General features: G+C 37.6%; 1 long non-coding RNA gene across 1 annotated transcript in view; it reads left to right on the forward strand.

Annotated features, from left to right (window-relative positions):
• The first annotated feature begins 977 nt into the window (after positions 1–977).
• Positions 978–11325, forward strand: part of LOC107553920 (uncharacterized) — a 19146-nt gene continuing 8798 nt past the window's right edge. Inside the window, exons 1-2 of the long non-coding RNA XR_001605007.1 lie at positions 978–988; positions 8828–8835. This is a non-coding gene — a long non-coding RNA (uncharacterized lncRNA). The remainder of the gene's footprint in view (positions 989–8827; positions 8836–11325) is intronic.

The raw sequence follows: 11325 nt of genomic DNA on the forward strand, positions 1-11325 counted from the left end.
AGCCAATGGCAGACGGAGGTAGTTTTTAAGAAAACAGTCGCTATTTTTCAAGTACAGACTTTTACTTTAATCACTTTTAACATCTTTTTTTTTTTTTTTTTTGCTATTTCAATCTAGCTTAAAGATGAATGTTTTTAAGAACAATGAATCTGTGCTAAATTCATAAAACAGAGCTCTCTTCATATTCCTTATGCTTTTGTGAACATTTAAACTCTCCTTACACTGGAAGAACGGACATAATACAATATTAAAATACATAGATCATCCCCATGACCACTCATTTCAACATTTATGACTTTTGCGATTGTCTCCTTGATGGCTTTTTCAGTCTCATTGAGTCGCTGATGTGTAGAGATCACGCTGGCATGAGCAGGAATGAGCTCCCTAAAGAGAGTTCACATCCTTGGGCCTCCATTCACTTTTTTTTCACAGGGAAAACGTTTTGACTTCTCTGTCCCCTCTTTTAAGAAGCTCACGGCTGGTCTTTGGGATTTACCCACCGCTATGCATTCAGGTTTTCCGTTAGCAAAAGGGGACAGTAACCACATCCATAGATTTTCATTTTACTCTTTGTCAGGCTGCTAAATAGAAATCAGCACTCAGGCTGCTCAAATTCCACATGCCAAATACGTATCATCTGTGGCAAGTCATCTTGTGATTTATGGTAACATGAACAGAGTTAAATTCTAGTTTATAGGAAAACTGTGATGAGTTCATTCCTAACAGATGTACCATACCAAGTGAAACTAAATGAAAGTTAAACCATTATCATAGAAATGGCCACTGACAACAAAACAACCACTGCTACCTACCTTCTATATAACGGTCATTAAAACATAGCAAAAGGGAGACCATTTCTCAGGAATGTCTTGTTCTGTCAAAAACAAAGGGGAGGACAATATATGTAATGCAATATAGTTTACAAGAATAACTCTTAAGCTTGCATGTGCAAGTGCCTGATTAAACAGGTGGCCCAAAAACTTTTAATGTATCATAGCAGCATTGCTAATTATGATTGGCTTAAGTTGACAGTTCGTTTTCTAGCTGTCAGTGAAAAGTGTGTCAGTGTTTTTGAAATAGTTTTAGTCATCTCTCAGAATGTGACATGCCCATCAGGATTTGAGTTTTAGATGGTCCTCAAGTTGAATGAATGCAAACAAAGCGACAAGGAATTAGTTGATGCTAGGCAGCTCTCCAGCTAAGGTTTACGTTCTTCTTAATGCTGTCTTTAACAGATACGATTACACGAGTGTGCCTCTAACTCCACATTTGGCTGAATGCGTTGATCCATCTTGACAAGCACATAATATGGGCATGGCTTGCACATATGACAAATAAGCGAGAAGACAGAGAAAAGCAGAACTTCTGGAAGTTGAGACAACACTTTCAGCTGTTTTTGTTCTCTCTCTCACTGACAATGTACCCACCCCCCAAAGACACTGAAAGATTGTGGCAATCCTTTCAAAATTACATTAGCAAAAGCCTTCATCTCTCCCCCTCACTTTGAGTAGGTGGCATGAATATGAGCCAAATAACTGAAGACAGTGCGATGCTGAGAACACATCGGTGAAGACATAGCACTTGGGATGTCATTTAAATGTGCTTATGTGTAACATACATATACAGATGGATGCACCTCAGTGCCTTGAGAAAGGGGTCCGGCTGTGGTCTCCATAATTTTCAGATAAGTAATTAAATTGGGCCAGTGTCTGTTTGGTCCATATTAATAATAAGCTATGCTATAACAGCTCTTTACAACATAAGACAAAAGAAAATGACAATGATATTTCATCTTAAATAATAAATCAACTGAGACAACCGTATTTGGGAGTCAGGTGTTTGGGGAATAATAAAATAAAACAGTTTTCTTAAATTTGTAATGAATATTATATAAATTTTTAATATCAAATAGGTAAAGATGTCTAAACCATAAGAGTATTTTTTCCCATGGTGCAATTCAAATGCATTTGTGCATCATTTTTTATATTACCGTTAACTTCCCAAATTATTATTATATTATTATTATTATTCATTATAATTATTTGAAACACTTTTGAACTCCCTTGAACCCTCTTGTGCCCCCCTGGAAGTCTCCGGACCCCAGGTTGAAAAATCTGGTACACAACACCTTACATACATTTGAAACATATTTATATATTCATATTGTGCTATTTAGTATATTTGTATCACATTGCAGATAATTTGTTTCTCAAAGTGTTTATCACAATATACCGAGGTGAAAAGGTTTACCTGATATCACATCAAAGCTGTATCCATCATTGTCTTATTTTTTACAAATAAAAGCAATTTCTGAGGCTACACAACAATCTGCTGAAGCACAATTATTCATCCATCCCCTCTCGGGTTTTCCCAACAATTAAAAAGCTACGTGGAGAAAAGTGAAGGGCTCCCTGTGAGGCACAGTGGGAGGTGTGCTTAGTGCTGTGGCACGCGTGTATGGAAAGTTGTATATGGGTCTCAGCTGCCAACTGTGGCAGTTTGAGAGTCTTAACGAGATCTGACTGTCCTCTCAGCGGACCTGCTCTGTAACAATACATTACAAGAAACATTTCACATTATTATCAATGTTGAAAACAATTGGGCTGCTTCATATTTTTGTGGAAACCGTGATGCATTTTTAATTTGAGCTCAGCCAGCGTCTTTGAGAGTATACACTATTGATGCAGAAATTTAAAAAGCATAGGTTACACTGATCATGTGATTTAGGTTACATGGACATTAACACATGACATTTTGAAATCTTTCACAATTCTCAAAAGTATTTTGTGACTTCAGAGAACTTGCTCTTGAATTTGACATCCACATCCCCATCTCCTCTCAGAACTTGGAGATGTTGGTGCTAGACAGTTTCTAACGCTTACCAGGGAAGGCACTCACTGTAGATAGGGAAAGTACAGTGAATCGCTGCTGTTGCCAACTGGACTGTCTAAAAATACTCCATCTAAGCCATCTGACTCCCACTTGAAGCAAAAGTTCATGTCAAAATAAGCAACACACAAAGTATTACGTGGGATAGATAGCCTCTCCCCAGCAATGAGTCTGAAAATTAGAGACAGAGAAGCAGCAAAGTGCTTATGTCTGGCCCACTAAATGGAAGGACTGGGAGAGTGCACTGCTCAGCTGCGCAAAAAACGCTGCCAAGATGTACCGTGGACTTTTAGTGAGCCTTTTTACTTGCACTGGAGAGTGAAAGAGAGAAAGTCAAATAAAATGTGTGGTGCAGTAAGATGTGACGATTTTCAAACGCTCTTTCCTCTCATCTCTATTTATAAACCGCCTGCTATAACATGCTGGACCCAAAACGATTTTTAAAAAAGTTCATTCATGTGTTCAAGAAAAGACATCTGTGGTATTGAATTCTGCAATTTCATGCCTTTCTGTCCATTGTTATCCAATCTGCCTTTCCAAGAGTCGCCATTTACCATTTAAAGAAGTGGCCTGTAAAATAAATGACAGCAGTCACACACTTGGTCTGCCAAGTGCTCTTTAAATCATTTTACAGAAACAGAAAATCTGTAAATCTATCACTTAGACGTTGAAATAATAACTTATAGGATACAGCTTAAACATATCATGAGCCAAGCCTAACAAAACATAATTTACTCCAAGTTGACATAAATGAAGATCTGTGCAGTGAGGTACATACAGACAAGACAGACGTTTTATCCTAAGCGATAATTCTGCTTCTTTTTGTACTGACTTTACCCTCAGAGACCACAATGATGAACATAATAATAGCAGTTTCACATCTAAACTCATATTATTATTATTAAAAAATAATAAGAATGTTTTCCTAACCTAGACTAAATTCAGTGAGCAGATATTATTGAAGCTTTGACTGGTGTGAAGTGACTGGTGTCTATTTTAGTGAATTTGACCTCGCCAAAAACACTTTGTAGCAAAAGAAAATTTAAAATAAATCAATCAAATAGTCAAGAGGTCACGTGTACCGCTTGTACACCAGTTAGAGTGTCATAGAATGCGTATATAAAATAATAAGATATACAACTGATATATACCTTTTTAAAGAAATTAATACTTTTTATTTAGCACTGATCAATTCAACTGAAATTCCAAATCAAGTGACAGTAAAGGCATGTATAACGTTACAAAAGGTTTCTATTTCAAAAGCACTAATTTCAAAAGTGATAATAATAAGAAATATTTTTTGAGAACCAAATCAGCATATTAGAATTACTTCAGAGGGATCAAAAGAGTAATGGCTGCTTAAAATTCTGATTTGCCATCACACAGTCAGGATTAAAATATATTTTAAAAAGAGAAAATTGTTATTTTAAATTGTATTTTTTTCACAATATTACTGTTTTTACTGTACTTTTGATCAAAACAAAATAAGAGACTTCGGTAACACTTTACAATAAGGTTCCATTTGTTAGCATTATTTAATTACATTAGTTAACATAAACCATCAATGAAAAATACTTCTAAAACATGTATTAATCTTAGTTAAATGTTAATTCAACATTTACTAGTACATTATTAAAATCAAAACTTTTATCTATTAATGTTATTTAATGGACCTGAGCTAACATGAACTCTGAACAGTTGTATTTGTAAAATATTGGCAAAGTTTAATAAATTCTGTAACAATGTATTGCTCATTGATAGTTAATGCATTAATTATAGTCAACAAATGGAACCTTATTGTAAAGTGTTTCCGAGACTTCTTTGATTTAAAAAAATAAATTAATTAATATAGCTAAAGTTAATTAAATATTATTACACATAAATACAATACATTCAATAAATTATTATGAAATGCTAATTGGTCCTTAATGAACTTGAAATCAGTAATTTGATTGCATCAAAGCATGCGATAAGGTACACTACATAAGGCTCCTTGTGTTGTTAAATATACAGTTTTGTTTAATCAGCATCCAAACAGCGTACATGTAAGTTTTAATAGTTTTGCTGTACATTAAGATGTTATACTGGATGATCAACTTGTCTGAACTATAATGCTAGTTTAGACACGGATGGATGATCAGTCTGAACCATCATGACAGGTCGATGTTGCAAGGTCTGTGTTAAGTGAGGTGATATACAGGATTTGCTTTCAGTGTGACCAGAAGAAAGTGAGAGAGTGTGTGGCCCCTAAATCCACTTCCCCACACAGAGATAATTAGCTACCTTATCAGCATAGGACACCAGATGCCCCCCACTGGAGTGACAGGTCATGGACTCCAAGCAGCTGGGGATTGGGGGAAGATAAGATGAGAAAACGAGCGAGGGAGAGAGAGAGAGAGAGAAGAAAGGAAGAAGCCTTGTAAGCCCTGCAAGACTGAAGCAGCGTGTGTCTCTGGCCTATCAGGTCCACCAGGACCCCTCAGCCCTCATTAGCATAAATTCAAATGACAAATGTGGCCGACGCTGGCAGAGACTAATTAATTCACAAAGGGGGGAAATCGCTGGCATTAGACACCAAATCCTCTACTGCCAGAGGACTGAACAAGTGTTAAAGCGCTAGAGCAAGACTTTGCTTCTCCTTTTTTTGTTATTTTTTCCCCATAATACATTTCAGCATGGTTTTCTAAGAAGGAGAGACTGAGGGGAAAAAAATAACAGAGAAAGAGAGATAGATAAAGCCAAAGTCTATATATCCGGGTATGGATCTAGTGAGCTGACATGGCTGTTAGTATGTACATTGTGGCGCTCATGTGCGGTCATATAGCTGATCAATTTAGTGTGATGACTGAATCATGCTCAACACACACATGACATCTGCACACAATCCCCGCTTTCTTATTCCGTCACTCTGTGCATTTATCTACAGCATTTGCGAACCCGCTGCCCTCACAGTAAAAGGATAAGGGCACCCCCTTGTGTCTGCCATGCTGAGTACATACATACAATACAAAATAAACATATTGTAATGTCTAGATATTTCTATTATAGTTGAAAGACAAAAGTTCACAATATTTTGAGTATTATAAAATAATGAGTATTATAAATTGATGCCTGACACACTTGGAAATGTCAAATGTGCACAAGCAGCAAGCATATTAATTAAAAATCTTTACATAAAGTAATTTCATTACTCTTTGTTTCAGTGCTCTTAATGTGCTTAACTGACAGCAACAGCTGGATCAGATCAAATCCAGGTGTTCATGAGAAGACAGCGATCAGCTAGCCTCACACTCTCGTGCATTTGAATGTGAGAGCAAGCAAGTGAGATGTATAGAAACTAAACCAGGTGCACTACTTTATTCTAAGTCTCATAAAATCCCCCATAATTTCCTAACTGCTGCACAAGTGCTCGGAGTACTTTGAAGTCGTTCCATTAAAAGAATTATAACATACCCTTTCCGTGCCATTATGTAGGTTTACCTCAATAACATTTGTATCGTAATTAGGTAATAAATACTGCAGTATGTATAACATGATGCTAAAGAATGGCAGTGATCCACTAATATGCCAGAACAACACCTGCAAAATATATTGTCCTGAGCAAGGAAGGACCACTGTGGTGGACAGTTAAGCCAATTTAAAAGCCTTCACCATAAATTACTTCTAAAGGAAGATTTGAAACAGCACCACAACTATTACGGTCCCAAACCTTTTTATTTTCATATAAAACCATTACGGTTTCCACATTCAGTATATGTTACACCCGGTGTTTAACGGTCATAGAATATGGTTTTGTCAGGCCCATCTTTGATTTTTTATGATATTCCATAGTCCAATGGGCACATATATAGATCGTTCCATGAATTTTGTCTATATGTTTGCTTCCATGGCAATACTCAGTAGTCTGGCTGGCAAGCTATTGTACAGTGTGTTATCATCAGTTGTTAGGCTGTGTGTCCACCAAAGTGTTTTTTAGCCAGCTGAAAGTGCCAGGCGCTCTACTGAAAACGCCTAGCTGTGAGCGTTTGAGAAAGTTTTTTTCAGTTGAGACACAATGTGGTTGCTAAGACACGGAGTATCCAATAAAGCAGGGGTGTCAAACTCAGTTCCTGGAGGGCCGCAGCCTTGCATAGTTTAGTTCCAACCCCTCCAACACACATACCTTATAGTTTTCAAATAAGCCTTAATAACTTGATTAGCTGGATCAGGTGTGTTTAATTAGGGTTGCATCTAAACTGTGCAGGGCTGTGGCCCTCCAGGAACTGAGTTTGACACCCCTGCACTAAAGTAATATGGCAGACGCATCACAAATTAAATGTTTCTCCAAGCATTATTTTTCATAACAACATTGTGATAGTCTGGGAATTCCATCTGGTAAAGACATGAATGCTCGGAGACGAGCAATATTTCCTCCTCCATTGCTGTTCAGTCGTAGTACAAGCAGGGTGTGATCAGGGTTGCCAGATTTTCACAACACAACCCGCCCAATTGCTAATCAACATTGTTTATGGTTGCATGAATATATTTTATTTTATTTGGATTAATGTCTTGTATGATGGTTTATTTCTCTGTTATAGTATGATTAATATGAATGTCTCAGTCTGTGAGGACTTACAGTTGTGGTTAAGTTAGCCTATTTTGTTCTGTTATGATGCTTGAAAGGCAAAAAAAAAAAAGCAACAGCACGTGAAGTGAGAATAATGCGATATCTGCCTTTGATCTCGTTGGTATCTGTTCAGGTGCGTTCGACTTCATGCGGCGCCGCACAAACCGATCGGCGGCTGACTTGAAGCAGTGCATGCCGGTTAGAAATTTTGTCCAACTTGAACCGGCGCCGACGCTACGTCACTGTCACGTGTGGCATCAAAGTACCGCGAGAGCGTTTCGAGAACAGCCGGTTGACTCGGCTGGTGCAGCTTTTTCAGAGCGACTGCAGGTGCGCTGATGACAACACAGCTGTTTCACGATTGGTCAAATTCACCACATGACAACAATGAAGTGTGTTTCTAACATCTTCAAATCCAACACTGCTCATAAATCTGTGTTTTTAGAACATTAAAAGCTTTTTTACTGTAGTCGCAATGTTATATTGAGTTACGTTTATCATGAAAGCATATATACCCCTACTTTATTAGTATATATTTACGTTGAACTTAATTCTTGAATAGATGGCGCTGAATTAAGCAGTATATAAAAAGTGTTTCTGTTGCTCATGAAAACGTTTCTGAAACGTCTGTGTATTTGACAAATATTGCATTTAATTCACTTCATCTGTGATAGAGTATGCAAACACCGCGTTAGCGTCACTAACGGGAGCAGAAAGTGTCCAGCTTGACGGCCCCGTTTTCAACTCCACCCCCGACTGCAAGCGGCTACTCTCGTTGACTGCCGTCTATAGCGGTGCTTCAAGTCGAACGCACCCTTCCACTTCAAGAGGGCTGAACTGTCCGTCTTGACTGCGCTTATTTCACTCCTCCCCTATGGGGGTAGAATTGTTGCTTAATTCCAAATAAATAGATTATGATCCACAAATAAATAGAATGAGATCCACAAATAAATCTTAAAGTTTCACAAACATGACTTAAATTCACAAATAAATAAAATGAGATTTGTAAATAAAAAACATATTCACAAATATATATTTATGTCACAACCACAACTTTGCCTGGCATTTATTTGTGAATCGTGTCCTGTGCATTTGCGAATTGTGAAACATTTCTTGCATCAAGACGTGCTGACAATCCACAAATACGTGGACTCCACCCACCATCTACTCAAGCCAATCAGATAACAGCCACATTTTGCTGACCAATCGTAGCACGATCTCGCTATAGCCAATCACGTTTTGCATTACAATCAGGGCGGTCTCGTCCTGAGATAACTTCATTCATCTGCATTGACTCAAATAGGTCATATAAGGGCCATACAATGGGTACAGTAAAATATGTTTATACAATTGATAAAAACACATACAACACTTCACACGTCTTTACCAGTAACTTATAAAACAAGTACAATAAGAGAAAATAAAGGGGGAGGTGGCCAACAAAGACCCTCAGATTTCTACCCCACACTCAATACCCATGACACACACTCGTGAAAAATCAGTAATATTAAACACAGCACTCCATGTGGACACGCAGTACAAGGTACCACGGCCAACCCCTCCCACCTAAATCCACACACATCCACATACAAAACAAAATATAACAGACGGACCCAGATGAATTCCAGACAGAACAAAACAGAGTAGAGTAGAACAGAGCAGAAGTGCAGTCAGTTACGTGAGGTTCGTTAGGCTTCAATTAAGATCACTAGAAACCCCTGGACGTGCAATCAGTCCTGCTGGACATTAAACAAGTTATGCATAAAAACTTGGTTTAAAACAAACTTTAAAACTAGCCATACCTACCAAGAAAACAGTACAATGCTGCAATACACATGGTCGCTCACCACGCAGGATTACAGCTACTTGCAGGCCCATATGGTAATAAGCCTCTATTTAACAGGCAAAAAGGCATTTTTAAAACCGGGACAAACCTGAAAACTGGCCAACAGCCAGCACACGACAGACAGGAGGATAACCCAACTGCTAGCACTCATTCAAAGCGCCACATGTCACAAAGGGACGGTACCAAGGATGATGCATCCCAAGCAACCAAACACTCCCCCTTTTATAGGCACACAGGCACTAATTGGCTCATGAAACTTACCCAACCATGATAAAGTATGAACACTGATAGGTTCACCTGTTTGGGTAACGCCAGCCAAATATACTGGGTCTATAGCTCACTCTGCTACACTCGCATTGTAAATTCCTTTGAATGCCCAGGAGTTAAAAAAAGTTTTACTATGTTTAAATTCATACTTTTGGAGAATGTAGCCTACTTCAAAGGACAAAAAAAATCTCAACCACTGATGAAGTGTTCTCAAGCCATGCATAGGAAATATAACTAGGCATTGAAATAATACTCATTAAAATATATTTAAAACTTTATGTTTCCCAGTTCAACATTGAAAAGTCTGCAACATGTCACAGATAAATGCATCAGCGCATGATACTTTTTGCCATATTTTCTGCTTTGTAAAATATATTTAATATAATATGATTGCACTGTGGGGTGGTTTTCCAATCCCCTCCTCTTCTAGCATATAATGAATATGTAATCATATGTTTTCTTAATACTAGTGTATATATTCTGGTATTTATAAGCAATGTCTGTATTTGGTGTCTGAGAGGAGGGTTTGACCCATCTCAGGAATGCAGTAGCCTAACTGTGTTTACTCATTTAGCCTGGCTTCCAGAGAATAAATATGTACTTGTTTTGTAATAGTTCATTTGAATCATTATATAATTGAATGTTATATTTTATAGAAAAAGAGTTATCAGTTTGAACTTTGTTCTTATTCATTTTATTATGTGGTTCTCATGATAGCCGTATGAGACCTCTAAGGACCAGCACACCACATGTATGCTTAACATGTACTATGCTTAATTCTTTTTAGGGTTTATAGCACTATTAGTTTCTATGTTAAACTATGACAGTGAATCATGTGTAGAAGTTTTATCAGTGCTCTGTATTGTTTTGTTCCAGTGATGTGCTGCAGATATTGCCTATGTTTTATCTAATGGTGTATTTTCAGGGGATGTTTTAGGACAGGCATGTGACCATGCCAAAGGAACAGTATGCAGGAGAATCAACAGCTGCCCAAATGAGAATTGCCCTCACAAGATTTATGACTCCCCTACCATCCTTACAATAGTTGCTTAAGAATGGAACTTACTGTCTCCAATATACTGCCTTCAAGAAAAGTTGGTTTAAAACAAACTTTAAAACTAGCCATACCTACCAAGAAAACAGTACAATGCTGCAATACACATGGTCGCTCACCACGCAGGATTACAGCTACTTGCAGGCCCATATCTAAAAACAAACAAGGTAATAAGCCTCTATTTAACAGGCAAAAAGGCATTTTTAAAACCGGGACAAACCTGAAAACTGGCCAACAGCCAGCACACGACAGACAGGAGGATAACCCAACTGCTAGCACTCATTCAAAGCGCCACATGTAACAAAGGGACGGTACCAAGGATGATGCATCCCAAGCAACCAAACACTCCCCCTTTTATAGGCACACAGGCACTAATTGGCTCATGAAACTTACCCAACCATGATAAAGTATGAACACTGATAGGTTCACCTGTTTGGGTAACGCCAGCCAAATATACTGGGTCTATAGCTCACTCTGCTACACTATTAAACATTCTTAATTATGGTCCAATATCCCTGACAAACCCCTTTGGCTTATAACCTAACAGAATCTTCAACTGAACAAAGTACACAGATTAGATAGATTAATCTTTAAAAAAAAAAAATAATAATAATAATAATTATATATATACATATATATATATATATACAGTGGGTACGGAAA

The sequence above is a fragment of the Sinocyclocheilus grahami genome, unplaced genomic scaffold, assembly GCF_001515645.1.
Source record: "Sinocyclocheilus grahami isolate Dianchi unplaced genomic scaffold, SAMN03320097.WGS_v1.1 scaffold486.1, whole genome shotgun sequence".
Taxonomy (NCBI): domain Eukaryota; kingdom Metazoa; phylum Chordata; class Actinopteri; order Cypriniformes; family Cyprinidae; genus Sinocyclocheilus; species Sinocyclocheilus grahami.